The sequence below is a fragment of the Leptodactylus fuscus genome, chromosome 2 (genome assembly GCF_031893055.1).
Source record: "Leptodactylus fuscus isolate aLepFus1 chromosome 2, aLepFus1.hap2, whole genome shotgun sequence".
NCBI lineage: Eukaryota > Metazoa > Chordata > Amphibia > Anura > Leptodactylidae > Leptodactylus > Leptodactylus fuscus.
This window is the reverse complement of record NC_134266.1, coordinates 229,668,946-229,684,972: the sequence shown is the minus strand read 5'-3', so window position 1 is coordinate 229,684,972 and position 16,027 is coordinate 229,668,946. Positions and strand designations below refer to the sequence as shown.

Genomic DNA, 16,027 nt, shown 5'->3' with positions numbered 1-16,027 from the left:
AATGGGAGCCGGTCATTTCCTCTTTATGCGAGCGGTATTTTACCACTCGTGGGAAAAAAGAAGCGACCTGCCCTATCTTGACGTGGATTCCGCGGTGGAATCAGCTGTGGTGTCTATGTCAAGACAATCCCTCTGGACTAGGCTCATTTATTTGGGTCTAATCTGGAGTGGAAAGCTGCGACTGTCGGAAGCCGCGACAGCTGCGGCTAGCCACGCATGCGTATTTTGGTCCGGATTCTGATGCGGCTTCCCGCGTCAAAATCCGGACCAAAAAGCTACGTGTGAATTAGCCCTTACTAATGGAGACGTCAGCACAGATGTGAATTTACTCTAAGGTTCGGGCTTGTAGAATTATTTTTTTTACTAGGTTACACCATATTTGAGTTGAAATTATGCTGTATACGATTTTTTATATATATTTGTGAAGCAAAGCTATAACAACATATAGTGGCCCAAAATAGGTGCCGTTCACACTTGCGACTGGTGTCTGTCTGTTGTTAATCTGCTGAAATTGCAGAAAAACAGATTGAGAATGGTTTGCAAACGGTCCGTATAAAAATCCATTGGGTTTTTAAAGCAATCCGCAGGTGTCCGATTGCAGCTTTTCCACCATGAATCCACTTTTTTTGGACTGTTTGCAAACCATTCCCAATCTGTTTTTCTGCAATTTCGGCAGATTCACGAGGGACGGAAAGCAGGCACAAGTGTGAACGAGGCATTATGCAGAATAACTTTAGCTAAAAGTATATTGGTGGCATATCTGCTGAAAAAATTTCCCAGGGTACTGTATGTCAGGTTTGGGTTACAAGGTGACTTGCAGTCTAGTTATTGTTGTTCCAATATACTACATTGCATATAAATGATAACGCTACCTGCAAGTTATGTGACGGCAACACAACAGTCAGCAGAAATCCAACCATGCTTAATTTCTGTGTGATGATATTAAATAGTTATTCCCATCTCGCCCAAACACTACTATAGCTGGAATTTACAGGAACTGCTGAGCAATGCTGCCCAGAACTCCCATAGAGGAGAATGAGAATGATGGAAACAGCGTAGCACAGGTGAGCTACATGAGTCCTTACACTATCTAATGTGTATGGGGGGCCTAATACAGATAATATAACATTACTAACAGATTCACAACCAGTAGATGAACTTGCTGTACCAATGGCTGATGTCACCATACACGTACTCAAAGAGAACATCACAATCCAAAGGGAACAGGAAAACCAAACATTGCCTATTGCTGCAGGTCCAGTTTGTCCAATCCCTGGATCAGATGTTACTGTCAGAGGAAGCCCCGCTGTGCTGCTATACATATATACCTGAGCATGACCACAAGAGCGGCTTTTACTGAGCATTCTGCATTATACGGAGGTTTCCAGAATGGAAGGATAATAAAAATGTTATTCCTGTGTGAATTATCTTTATAATACTTTTATTAGCTTATAAAACATGTACAAAGGTACAAAGAAAAGTGAAACAGAACTAGTACACAGACTGAAAAGTCACAGGTCAGTAAAGTGTTGTGTAAGGAAATCAAAGTATCCACATCATATTCAGGCGTGTAGTGAAAGTATCATGGGCCCTGGTGCAAGTTCATCTTGGGCCACACCCTATGACTTTTTTATGGCCGTCATCCCTGTCTGGAAGGCTAGGCCTACACGGGAACTTTAGCCACTCCAAAAGTCGCCATGTGGTTCAGTTTCTCTACTAAAGTAAGCGAATGGAGTCACATTGCCACACGGGGTACGCTGTGAATTTGACTTCTAGTAGCAAAAAAAACATTAAACTTTGATCTTTTTGCAAATAGAAGTTGCACTTGCAGCCCCCTTGGTGTCGCAGTGTGACTCCATTCACTTACATTAGTAATGGAGCTGAGGGGGGATACGGTGATCTTTGGTAGCTGGTATTGCAGTCAAAGTCACTGTGTAGACATAGCCCAAGTTTAAGATGCATCACAGGGTCTCTTAAGTGACCCAATGATACAACACTAATAGATAGGGCTCCCTTTAACCCCCCAAAGTTAATTGTGCTCCCAAAAGTTAATAGCACCCTCTTGTGGCTCCTGCCAGGTAACAGTGCCCCAGCAAAGCAATTGTGTTCCCAGAAAAGCAACAGTCTTCTTCTTGTCACCCTACAAGGGAATGGTGCCCTTCTTGTGCAATAGTCCTTCTCCACATAAGTAATAGTGTCCCCCCCAGCTAATAGTGCCCTCATAGTTCCCCCACAAGTAATAGTCTTTCCATACAGGTAGAAATACCCTAATAGTGCCCCCTATAGGTAATAGCCCCCTCCTTCCTCCACACAAATAAGAACTCCATATACTTGCCGCATGTACCAAGATAAAGATGAATGATTACTTATCTATGACTACACATGAGAGCTAAGAGGTACAACAAGGATGTTGTCTCAAGATGAATGACACATCTATAACATTTGCTGCACCTGCTCGAATTTCTTTGTGTGAATATGACAGCCGTGTAGTCTCACCACACCCCAGATCACTTACCCGATTCACATAGGAACTTGTGGCCTTTGGCAGAGTCATATAAATGAATGTGAGACAATACAATAAGGTAACAGTTTATGTATCACAGGCGGGGAGTCTTGCTATCCATAAAACCATTAAAATATGGTCAATATGGCCGACTTCCCCTACTAGCTTCATAGAGCACATCATGTATTATTTTACTACTAAATATGTGCAAATGACATCGCATTTGCAAACTAGGAATAAACCCATATTATTTGAGGCTTCTCGTAAACTGAGATAAAGCATCTAAACATATCTCACAAGATAATCTGTATTTGCATCCTGCCACCTCTACTCAATACACCTTATTAATATAATATTTGCAATTGAAATACTGAGCAATATCAGGTTATGATGTATTTATAAGGGGCGGTTCACACTTTTGCCTTTGTATCTGGTGTGAACCGGCGGTCAGCTTTAAAACCCATTCACTTGAATGCAGTGGCGTAACTAGGAATGGCGGGGCCCCGTGGCGAACTTTTGACATGCCCCTCCCCCCTCAACCGACGCCGAAGACCTAAACTGACCCCCTCCTCCACACTCTATTGTGTCCCTTAGTAAGCCCTGCACACAGTATTATGTCCATTAGTGGCCCCTGCACACAGTATTATGTCCCATAGTGGCCCCTACACACAGTATTATCCCCCATAGTGGCCCCTGCACACAGTATTATCCCCCATAGTGGCCCCTGCACACAGTATTATCCCCCATAGTGTCCCCTGCACATAATATTATTGCCCATAGTAGACACCCATAAACAATTATACTTTGGGGTCTCTTCAGACCCCAGAGTATAATAATCGGAGACCCGGGGGAATAGAAACATAAAAAATTACTGTTTCTTACCTGTCCCTCAACTCCTACGCTGTCTTCTCTGCTGCCGTCCTTCTTCTATGACGTCGGACGTCACATGACCCGGGAAGCAGGCCGGGTTCATGTGACGTCAGAGACGTCAGACAAGTAGGAAGAAGGCCTGGCAGGATCGTGGAGAGGTAAGTAACAGTGTTTTTTACGTTCCCTTACCTCTCCTGGGCCTCCAATCACTATACTCGGGGGTCTGCAAAGACCCCTGAGAATAATGATAGTATTTGTGGGGCCCGCGGTGTCACTTAGCGATCCCAGCCCAGCCAGGATCGGCAAGTAAATAGGGCCCGTAACGGCCTATTAAAAAAAAAAAAAAAAAAAAAAATGCAGCGGTAGCGGCTGTCACCAGGCCCCCCTAATGGCCCGGGAGCTGTGGCAGCCGCCTCTGCTGCCTCTGTGGTAGTTACACCCCTGCTTGAATGGGTTTGTAAAGGTGACCGCCGGTGTCCACATGCAGCCTGTCTGCAGGAAAACCGTTTTTTTTTAACTGGACACAAGGTCCTTCATGTCTGACTTTGCGTCCGGCTAAAAAAAATGGTTCCCCCGCGGACAGGCTGCAGGTGGACACTGGTGGTCACCTTTACGAACCCATTCAAGTGAATGGGTTTTAAAGCTGACTGACGGGTTTCCATCCCTTGTCCAGTTTCACCGGGGCTGAAGACGGAAACCTGACGGAATGCTCACACCGGGCGCAAGTGTGAACGAAACATAAGCAGTATATATGGCCTACCATTGATGCCAGATTGTTGTCTTAGTGGATACTTCTATAGGACAACATAAAAAGTATACTATGTACACTAGCCCAATGGAGGTCACGTAGCACTCTTTTGCCTTTTTTTGGGTAATAGAGGGCTATAAATTCATTTGCCATATAGGCTGATAGTTATCCCGGCTCTCACACAAAATATATACTGCAAAATCCCTGGCCAGATACAATTGCTCTGTAGCCAATACCTGGTAGATATCTCAGATCTTGGTTGCCAGTGACACTCCCTTGCTAGCCAAGGATGGTTGTTAAAATGGAGGCTCAGATTTTTCACTTAGCCTTCAGATGATCCTGTTATGGGGCACAATAGACTGATTTCAATGAACCATTCAACGTAATATATTATTAGGGGTGTTGGGTGAATCATTGGTTGTCTGAACAATTGCTTGTCTGTGAGATGGCAGACTTTCCTCAAGCAAGGACAACCAAGACTCTATTGTGCAAAGATAGAAAATAAATCTAATACAAAGAAAACAAGAGGCTCCATTTATACTAAAGAGCCTGAATACTCTTTGGTAAGAACTTAGGTGATGTTAGGGGGTTTTCACAGACAAGAGGTCAAGGTAGATTGAAGACTTTGTTTTTGTCTACGTAGAAGATAAAATTAGCAGGGGAAGATAGAAAGGGCTTGTCCTGATATAAAATGTCCATACAAAATCCCCTTAAAAACAGATCAAAAAAGCTTTGTATAAAGATTTTATTCTCATGTAATACTTGGAATTGTTTGATCCTTTCAGGAATGTCTTAGCCGCCCCCTCAGCCTTGTGAAGGGTGAAGAAAGGAGGGGGAAATTACTGTAAGGAATGTGTGTCACAGGGGAAAGTAAATGGAACAGAACGGCATCGATATGGGTGCAGCCCTATATACTACACTTATCTGAATAGTTACATGGTTAGCGACACGGACAGACCTTTTCACTTAACATTTTGCTACTCGCAATATTTTACCCACTTATTACTATTTTCATGGCATGACCTCCAGTCCCAAAGACAATCATGAAAGAAGTGTTGCCATCAGGCCTGATAAATTGTGGGATCTCCATCTATCTCTGGTGCCCCCTTTGAAGTGAATGGGGGCTTCGGAGATAATGGAGTGCTTTACTTTAGGTGTCTCTACTGTTCCCCTCAAAGTGAATTGCAAAGATTTTACAAAAGGCAGCAGGTGTTGCAGGTTACATATCCTTACAGAGGTACAGAGCTGGACTTAATAGAACATAGATGGAATTTGTTAAAACTGGTAATTGTTATACTGTTATTAATTGATTCCCCAACAGATGCAAAACTCACCAGTATTACTAAAAAGTAGGCATTGACATGGCAGCACTGTCCGTGACCGACTGCTTCACCCCAAGTGTGTAAAGGAGCGCTATCAGAGATCCTTCCTCCCAACTACGGTCAGGCTGTATAATCTACATCAGGAAGATCACTCCGCACAGAGAACTAAATGATCCTGAAGTCTTCTTTTTCTTTAGCTGCTATGACTGTTAGTATTTTCTCCTATCTGCTATTCTGAGCTTATGTGTGTCTCCTTCTGTAATATATTACTGTTATTATCCTGTATCCATATTATCATGATGCTGTAACACACTGAAATTTCCCCATGGTGGGACTATTAAAGGATAATCTTCTCTTAGCGTCAGTGTCCGACAGGTAGTGTCTGCTCCTAGTGTCCATTCAAAATCTCGCACGGACATTAGGAGCGGACACTAGCTGTGTCCGTGACACTTGTCATTCATTTAAATGGCGATCGGGTGCGTTCTTTTGCACTCTGTGCCTGTCCTTGACTGTCCGCTTATAAAGATGTCCGACTTTTCAAGCGGACAGAAAAAACCTACATGTTGATAAAATTCTGGCTCCAAATAAGCCAACTAAAATGTGAAACGTGGTATAAACTCAGACTAGACAAACCGAGATTTCTTATCCAGCATCTGTCAGTTGTCAAAATCTGCGGATGTGGGCAGCTGAAAATCCATCCTGAAAAATTGGTGTCTTATGCGTGATATCATGGCGACTCATCATTGCCTGTAACTTTATTGACACTCTTGTGACCAGTACAGTGAGTAGTCACATGTCTTGGATGTAGATTTGGTCTTTAGGCTAGAAAGACTGGAAAGAATGAAGTGGAAATGCATCACATTTTTTTTTCCGCAGTGTTTTTTACAGAATGTCTGTAGAGTTTTCCTCTGCTGACTTTCTGCTTCTATTATACCTAAGGGCGGATTCACATCTGCGCCCCGGTCTCCACTTTCAGGTTTCACTGCGGAGACTATAAAACGCTCACAGGCGCTCATGGGCGGACACTTTGCAAACCCATTCAAATGAATAGGTTTGAAAAGTGACTGCTGGTTTCCGTCTCCTCTCCAGTTTCTTGGGCAAAAGACAAAAACCTAAAAGAGAATAAGAACCCGCCCTATACGGAAAATGCCAGCGTTTCTGTAGATATAATTGACATGCTGCGATTTGCAGAAATCCAGAATCTCATCCACTTTGCAGGTAATGTAAAACGCAGCATTTTCGCAAAATGGGGCCCCTGGCCTAAAGATAAACAATCTGAAGCACGTCACTCACATGTCATTGCTCAATACTGTATAAAATACTGCACTTATTCCTGCATTATTCTTCCCTAAAGTAGTGGACCCAATGCTATCTAGTTTTGCCATGAGGTGTACATTGCCACTATCTTATATATTACAAGTCCACTTCATGATGCTGCAGGGGACGCCTTAGAACATGCTGCTATTTGTTACCCAGACTAAGTGCTGCAAGCTACACTTAATGTTACAGTATACATTAACTTAACATGTATGTTCAAATATAACATACAGTACATGTCTGACTGCCCCACCAACTATCGATAAAAGGGTATACAGTACATGCACACACAATATACATAGCATCTGGTGGTACATCCATTATAACAAAGTACATATCTAAACAGCAGTAACACAACATGTCACATTTCCAGTGACTTTTTTTTTACTTGCAAGACATTTCGAGTGATGTCAGCCTTGACTTTCAAGGGATTTATGTGGCATCTGTTACGTTCTTCTCCATTAGGTTTTTGTGGCCCCTGATGGGCAGATCAGTAGTCAGTTGTGCTATTTTAGGCCCAGTTCCCACGGAGTAACGCTCCGCTCATTCTGACGTGTAAACACAATGGATGCCGTCTTACGCACGCTACACATTGAAATCAATGGGAGGCTTTTTAACCCATTGATTTCAATGTGTAGCGCACGTAAGACGGCACCCATTGAAGTCAATGGGATTCTGTTTTACAGCGCTCACTCTGACACGTGTTTACGTGTCAGAATGAGCAGCGCGTTACTCCGTGGGAATGGTGCCTAAGTCACTAAAAAGTAGACCTAAGAAATCCCATTAAGATCAATGAAATCCTTTAGTATCAGTTAGTCTTAAATATTAGTATGGTAGAAACAGGAGCCATAGAGCTGTATACTACATCTATATGTTTGGAGCTAGCTATATGTTAGGGATTTCAATCGTACATTTTCATTAGCTAGGTCTTGGAGGAAGACTGATGTTGCCAAAGATGAAGATGAAGCCATATGTTAAACAAAAAAATAATCAATCTCTGGGTTGATCTGTGGCTTGGTCTGGTCTTCCATTGATGGGATACAGAGCAGTTATTTGGCATGTGCAACTCAATGACAACAACTGTCAGCAATGAAAAAAATCCAGCACAGTGAATAAAGCCTTTTACATACCTCTGTCTTCAGTCAGTATCTGTCAGACTTGTTTGCAGTGCTGCCCCTGACACCCAGAAAACTTCAGTAGGTGCCAGGATCCATAGTGACTGTCCCATTGAGTCCACAATTAGCGATTCCATCAGTAGAGATGAAAGCCCCCATTGCACTGGTAACAGTCGGGTGGGCAAGTAGTGAGCATGAATTTCATTAGAACTCATTGCTCTTAGCTCACCTGACTCTCCACCACTTCCCTAATCCAGGTGCCGATGCTGAGTGCTATGTGCTATATTAACACCAGAAGCATGGAAGGGGCAAGAAGTCAGTGGAACTAAGAGCAGTGAGTGCTAATGATATCCACACACACTGCCTACTCCCTAAAGTATCACCTACAATAGCATGCAGAGTGGGGTCTGGCGTAAGAGCTATGGGAGTATCATACTATGTGGGGGCATTGTTTGGAGAGGGCCAAAAGGACGTATAATACAATATGGGGGCATAAGAGGACCAGGATTTTGCAGAGTTGGGTTTCGAGGTGGCATATGGGGAGGGCATATATTGGGGGAGTTTCTCCCACACACTACAGTATCCCCTAAGTGCACACACAGTATTATGACTGCAAGTCCCACACAGTAAAGTACCCCCAGGCCCCACACAGTGTTATCCCCCCAGGTCCCACACACTATAGTGGTAAGAACGATTCTCAGTACTTACTGCTTCTTGGACTCCCCACTTTTTCTCTGGTCCTGGTGCCTATGTGACAACACCGGCGCGTAGAAGGGATGAGGAGTTTTAGAAACAGCAAGTACTGTGTGCCACTACTCACTCCCGGGCCCTTCTACAACCAGTGATTGCTTCCACTGACTATACAATGGGTGTGTATCAAATGGGGGCATAAGGGAACATTATATTATATGGGGGGGGGGGCAATAGTTTGTGTGTGGGATCATTATAAAGTATATGGAACATAAGGAGGCATTATATCATGTAAGGAGCATTAAAGGCCATTATCAGTAGTGGGGGCCACAAGGGTGTATTATATTGTGCATGGGGACACTAGACTGGACATTATCCTGTGTGGGAGCAATAAGTGAGCACCATCCACAGTAGTGACACTGTCAATGAGATTTCTCCAAATCTCATCCACATACTCCAACAGCTTTTAGATTTACACACCTGCTGCATGAATTGTGCCACAAAAGGGCCCACTGAGGTTCTGTCACCCAAGGACCCACACAAACCTGGAGTCGGCCCTGTCTGTTTGCATGATGAACAGGTGCCAATATTTGGAAGACAATGGTATACATTTCTAGGGTACGGCTAGATTATATCTTACCACCCCGGCTGGTCACATGAACATTGGACATGCACAATATTAGAACATTACTAGAGATGAGCGAACAGTGTTCTATCGAACTCATGTTCGATCGGATATTAGGCTGTTCGGCATGTTCGAATCGAATCGAACACCGCGTGGTAAAGTGCGCCATTACTCGATTCCCCTCCCACCTTCCCTGGCGCCTTTTTTGCTCCAATAACAGCGCTGGGTAGGTGGGACAGGAACTACGACACCGGTGACGTTGAAAAAAGTAGGCAAAACCCATTGGCTGCCGAAAACATGTGACCTCTAATTTAAAAGAACAGCGACGCCCAGCTTCGCGTCATTCTGAGCTTGCAATTCACCGAGGACGGAGGTTTCCGTCCAGCTAGCTAGGGCTTAGATTCTGGGTAGGCAGGGACAGGCTAGGATAGGAAGGAGAAGACAACCAACAGCTCTTGTAAGAGCTAAATTCCAGGGAGAAGCTTGTCAGTGTAACGTGGCACTGACGGGCTCAATCGCCGCAACCCAGCTTTCCCAGGATCCTGAATGGAATACACTGTCAGTGTATTCCCGTATACCCGATATATACCCCGATACCCGTTCCAACGGTGTGCCCCCCCACCTTCACCCCAGAAATACCCTGCAAGTCCCCTAGCAATAGAATTGGGGCTATATACACCCACAATTTTTACTACTGGTATACAGTGCCATTGTCTGACTGGGAATTCAAAGAATATATTGGGAATACAAATACCCTCATTTCTTGCTACTGCCATATAGTGCCAGTTTCTGACTGGGAATTCAAAGAATATATTGGGGTTACGTGCACCCACAATTTTTACTACTGGTATACAGTGCCATTGTCTGACTGGGAATTCAAAGAGTATATTGGGAATACAAATACCCTCATTTCTTGCTACTGCCATATAGTGCCAGTTTCTGACTGGGAATTCAAAGAATATATTGGGGTTACGTGCACCCACAATTTTTACTACTGGTATACAGTGCCATTGTCTGACTGGGAATTCAAAGAATATATTGGGGTTATAAATACCCTCATTTCTTGCTACTGCCATATAGTGCCAGTTTCTGACTGGTAATTCAAAGAATATATTGGGGTTACGTGCACCCACAATTTTTACTACTGGTATACAGTGCCATTGTCTGACTGGGAATTCAAAGAGTATATTGGGAATACAAATACCCTCATTTCTTGCTACTGCCATATAGTGCCAGTTTCTGACTGGGAATTCAAAGAATATATTGGGGTTACGTGCACCCACAATTTTTACTACTGGTATACAGTGCCATTGTCTGACTGGGAATTCAAAGAATATATTGGGGTTATAAATACCCTCATTTCTTGCTACTGCCATATAGTGCCAGTTTCTGACTGGGAATTCAAAGAATATATTGGGGTTACGTGCACCCACAATTTTTACTACTGGTATACAGTGCCATTGTCTGACTGGGAATTCAAAGAGTATATTGGGAATACAAATACCCTCATTTCTTGCTACTGCCATATAGTGCCAGTTTCTGACTGGGAATTCAAAGAATATATTGGGGTTACGTGCACCCACAATTTTTACTACTGGTATACAGTGCCATTGTCTGACTGGGAATTCAAAGAATATATTGGGGTTATAAATACCCTCATTTCTTGCTACTGCCATATAGTGCCAGTTTCTGACTGGTAATTCAAAGAATATATTGGGGTTACGTGCACCCACAATTTTTACTACTGGTATACAGTGCCATTGTCTGACTGGGAATTCAAAGAGTATATTGGGAATACAAATACCCTCATTTCTTGCTACTGCCATATAGTGCCAGTTTCTGACTGGGAATTCAAAGAATATATTGGGGTTACGTGCACCCACAATTTTTACTACTGGTATACAGTGCCATTGTCTGACTGGGAATTCAAAGAATATATTGGGGTTATAAATACCCTCATTTCTTGCTACTGCCATATAGTGCCAGTTTCTGACTGGGAATTCAAAGAATATATTGGGGTTACGTGCACCCACAATTTTTACTACTGGTATACAGTGCCATTGTCTGACTGGGAATTCAAAGAGTATATTGGGAATACAAATACCCTCATTTCTTGCTACTGCCATATAGTGCCAGTTTCTGACTGGGAATTCAAAGAATATATTGGGGTTACGTGCACCCACAATTTTTACTACTGGTATACAGTGCCATTGTCTGACTGGGAATTCAAAGAATATATTGGGGTTATAAATACCCTCATTTCTTGCTACTGCCATATAGTGCCAGTTTCTGACTGGTAATTCAAAGAATATATTGGGGTTACGTGCACCCACAATTTTTACTACTGGTATACAGTGCCATTGTCTGACTGGGAATTCAAAGAGTATATTGGGAATACAAATACCCTCATTTCTTGCTACTGCCATATAGTGCCAGTTTCTGACTGGGAATTCAAAGAATATATTGGGGTTACGTGCACCCACAATTTTTACTACTGGTATACAGTGCCATTGTCTGACTGGGAATTCAAAGAATATATTGGGGTTATAAATACCCTCATTTCTTGCTACTGCCATATAGTGCCAGTTTCTGACTGGTAATTCAAAGAATATATTGGGGTTACGTGCACCCACAATTTTTACTACTGGTATACAGTGCCATTGTCTGACTGGGAATTCAAAGAATATATTGGGGTTATAAATACCCTCATTTCTTGCTACTGCCATATAGTGCCAGTTTCTGACTGGTAATTCAAAGAATATATTGGGGTTACGTGCACCCACAATTTTTACTACTGGTATACAGTGCCATTGTCTGACTGGGAATTCAAAGAATATATTGGGGTTATAAATACCCTCATTTCTTGCTACTGCCATATAGTGCCAGTTTCTGACTGGTAATTCAAAGAATATATTGGGGTTACGTGCACCCACAATTTTTACTACTGGTATACAGTGCCATTGTCTGACTGGGAATTCAAAGAGTATATTGGGAATACAAATACCCTCATTTCTTGCTACTGCCATATAGTGCCAGTTTCTGACTGGGAATTCAAAGAATATATTGGGGTTACGTGCACCCACAATTTTTACTACTGGTATACAGTGCCATTGTCTGACTGGGAATTCAAAGAGTATATTGGGAATACAAATACCCTCATTTCTTGCTACTGCCATATAGTGCCAGTTTCTGACTGGGAATTCAAAGAATATATTGGGGTTACGTGCACCCACAATTTTTACTACTGGTATACAGTGCCAATTTCTAACTAGGAATTCAAAATGCGCAAGGCTCCCGGAAAGGGACGTGGACGAGGCCGTGGGCGAGGTCGGGGGAATGGTTCTGGGGAGCAAGGTAGCAGTGAAGCCACAGGGTGTCCCGTGCCTACTCCTGTGGGGCAGCAAGCATTGCGCCACTCCACAGTGCCAGGGTTGCTTGCCACATTAACTAAACTGCAGGGTACAAACCTTAGTAGGCCCGAGAACCAGGAACAGGTCTTGCAATGGCTGTCAGAGAACGCTTACAGCACATTGTCCAGCAGCCAGTCAGACTCTGCCTCCTCTCCTCCTATTACCCAACAGTCTTGTCTTCCTTCCTCCCAAAATTCCGAAGCTTTACAGAACAATAACCCAAACTGTCCCTGCTCCCCAGAGCTGTTCTCCGCTCCTTTCATTGTCCCTCAACCTGCCTCTCCACGTCACGATTCCACGAACCTAACAGAGGAGCATCTGTATCCAGATGCTCAAACACTAGAGTCTCCTCCATCTCCGTTCGATTTGGTGGTGGATGACCAGCAACCCACCCTCATCGACGATGATGTGACGCAGTTGCCGTCAGGGCATCCAGTTGACCGGCGCATTGTGCGGGAGGAGGAGATGAGACAGGAGTTGGAAGAGGAAGTGGTGGATGATGAGGACACTGACCCGACCTGGACAGGGGGGATGTCAAGCGGGGAAAGTAGTGTGGATGTTGAGGCAGGTGCAGCACCAAAAAGGGTAGCTAGAGGCAGAGGCAGAGGTCAGCAGCTTAGGCGAAGCCAGGCCACACCCGGAATCTCCCAAGATGTTCCAGTTCGTACCCAGCCCCGAAAAACTCCCACCTCGAGGGCACGTTTCTCGAAGGTGTGGAGTTTTTTCAAGGAATGCGCCGAGGACAGATATAGTGTTGTCTGCACAATTTGCCTCTCGAAATTGATTAGGGGCTCTGAGAAGAGCAACCTGTCCACCACTTCAATGCGCCGTCATTTGGAATCCAAGCACTGGAATCAGTGGCAGGCAGCAACGGCAGGACAAAGGCCGACTGCCGTTCACGCCACTGCCACTGCCTCTGCCTCTGCCTCTGCCACTGCCACTGCTGACTGTGCTGGCGATGCACTCCAGAGGACGAGCCAGGACACCACTTCATCTGCCTCCGCCACTTTGTTGACTTCTACCTCATCCTCCCCTGGTCCTGTCTTATCTCCTTCTCCTGCACCATCAAAGGCACCATCAGGCGTTTCTTTACAACAACCCACCATCTCTCAGACATTGGAGCGGCGGCAGAAATACACTGCTAACCACCCACACGCGCAAGCCTTGAACGCCAACATCGCTAAACTGCTGGCCCAGGAGATGTTGGCGTTCCGGCTTGTTGAAACTCCCGCCTTCCTGGACCTGATGGCAACTGCGGCACCTCGCTATGCCGTCCCTAGCCGTCACTACTTCTCCCGGTGTGCCGTCCCCGCCTTGCACCAGCACGTGTCACTCAACATCAGGCGGGCCCTTAGTTCCGCGCTTTGCACAAAGGTCCACTTGACCACCGACGCGTGGACAAGTGCATGCGGACAGGGACGCTACATTTCACTGACGGCACACTGGGTGAATGTAGTTGAGGCTGGGACTGCTTCCCAAACTGGCCCGGTGTACCTCGTCTCCCCGCCTAACATTCCTGGCAGGGACACGAGAAGAACACCCCCCTCCTCCTCCTCCTCTACCGCCTCCTCCTCCGCCACCGCCTCCTCCTCCGCCACCGCCTCCTCCTCCGCTGTTAGATTGACCCCAGCTACGAGTTGGAAACGTTGCAGCACTGGCGTTGGTAGACGTCAGCAGGCTGTGCTGAAGCTGATCAGCTTGGGGGACAGACAGCACACTGCCTCCGAGGTGAGGGATGCCCTCCTCGATGAGACGGCAATATGGTTTGAGCCGCTGCACCTGGGCCCAGGCATGGTCGTTTGTGATAACGGCCGGAACCTGGTAGCAGCTCTGGAGCTTGCCGGACTCCAACATGTTCCATGCCTGGCCCACGTCTTCAACCTAGTGGTGCAACGTTTCCTAAAGAGCTACCCCAATGTTCCAGAGCTACTGGTGAAAGTGCGGCGCATGTGCGCCCACTTTCGCAAGTCGACAGTAGCCGCTGCTAGCTTAAAATCTCTCCAGCAACGCCTGCATGTGCCACAACACCGGCTTTTGTGCGACGTCCCCACACGCTGGAACTCAACGTTTCAGATGTTGAATAGAGTGGTTGAGCAGCAGAGACCTTTGATGGAATACCAGCTACAAAACCCTAGGGTGCCACAAAGTCAGCTGCCTCAGTTTCACATCCATGAGTGGCCATGGATGAGAGACCTTTGTGACATCCTACGGGTCTTTGAGGAGTCCACAAGGAGGGTGAGCTCTGAGGATGCGATGGTGAGCCTTACAATCCCGCTCTTGTGTGTTCTGAGAGAATCCCTGATTGACATCAGGGATAACTCAGATCACACAGAGGAGTTAGGGATAGCATCCGATCCGTCACAGCTGGAGAGTAGGTCCACACATCTGTCCGCTTCACTGCGTTTAATGGAGGAGGAGGAGGAGGAGGAGGAGGAAGAAGAGTTGTCCGATGATGTGATGGTGATACAGGAGGCTTCCGGGCAACTTCGAATCGTCCCATTGTTGCAGCGCGGATGGGTAGACATGGAGGATGAGGAGGAAATGGAGATTGAACTTTCCGGTGGGGCCAGAGGAGTCATGCCAACTAACACTGTGGCAGACATGGCTGAGTTCATGTTGGGGTGCTTTACAACCGACAAGCGTATTGTCAAAATCATGGAGGACAACCAGTACTGGATCTTTGCTATCCTTGACCCCCGGTATAAAAACAACATCTCGTATTTTATTCCGGTAGAGGGGAGGGCCAATCGCATCAATGCTTGCCACAGGCAATTGGTGCAGAATATGATGGAGATGTTTCCAGCATGTGACGTTGGCGGCAGGGAGGGCAGTTCCTCCAGTAGGCAACCAAGTTCTCACCGGTCCACACAAACGAGGGGCACACTGTCTAAGGTCTGGGACACCTTGATGGCACCCCCTCGCCAAAGTGCCGCCACGGAGGGTCCTAGTGTCACCAGGCGTGAGAAGTATAGGCGCATGTTGCGGGAATACCTTTCCGACCACAGCCCTGTCCTCTCCGACCCCTCTGCGCCCTACACGTATTGGGTGTCGAAGTTGGACCTGTGGCTTGAACTTGCCCTATATGCCTTGGAGGTGCTGTCCTGTCCTGCCGCCAGCGTCCTATCTGAGAGGGTGTTCAGTGCAGCCGGTGGCATCATCACTGACAAGCGCACCCGTCTGTCAGCTGAGAGTGCCGACCGGCTCACTTTGATAAAAATGAACCACCACTGGGTAGAGCCGTCATTTTTGTGCCCACCTGTGTAAAGCACCCCAACATGAAACTCCATGTCTGTACTCAACCTCTCCAATTCCTCCGCATCCTCATACTCATCCACCATAAGCGTTGCACAATTCTGCTAATACTAGGCTCCCTCCACCCTGATTTCCCCCAACTCTGCTGGTTAGAGGCTCCCTCCACCCTGATTTC

At 45.7% G+C, this 16,027-nt stretch overlaps 1 protein-coding gene across 1 annotated transcript in view; it reads left to right on the top strand.

The window, feature by feature from the left end:
• SPRYD3 (SPRY domain containing 3) overlaps positions 1 to 16,027 on the top strand; it is a 422,505-nt gene that overhangs the window by 318,077 nt on the left and 88,401 nt on the right. The gene's annotated exons all lie outside the window — the stretch shown is intronic.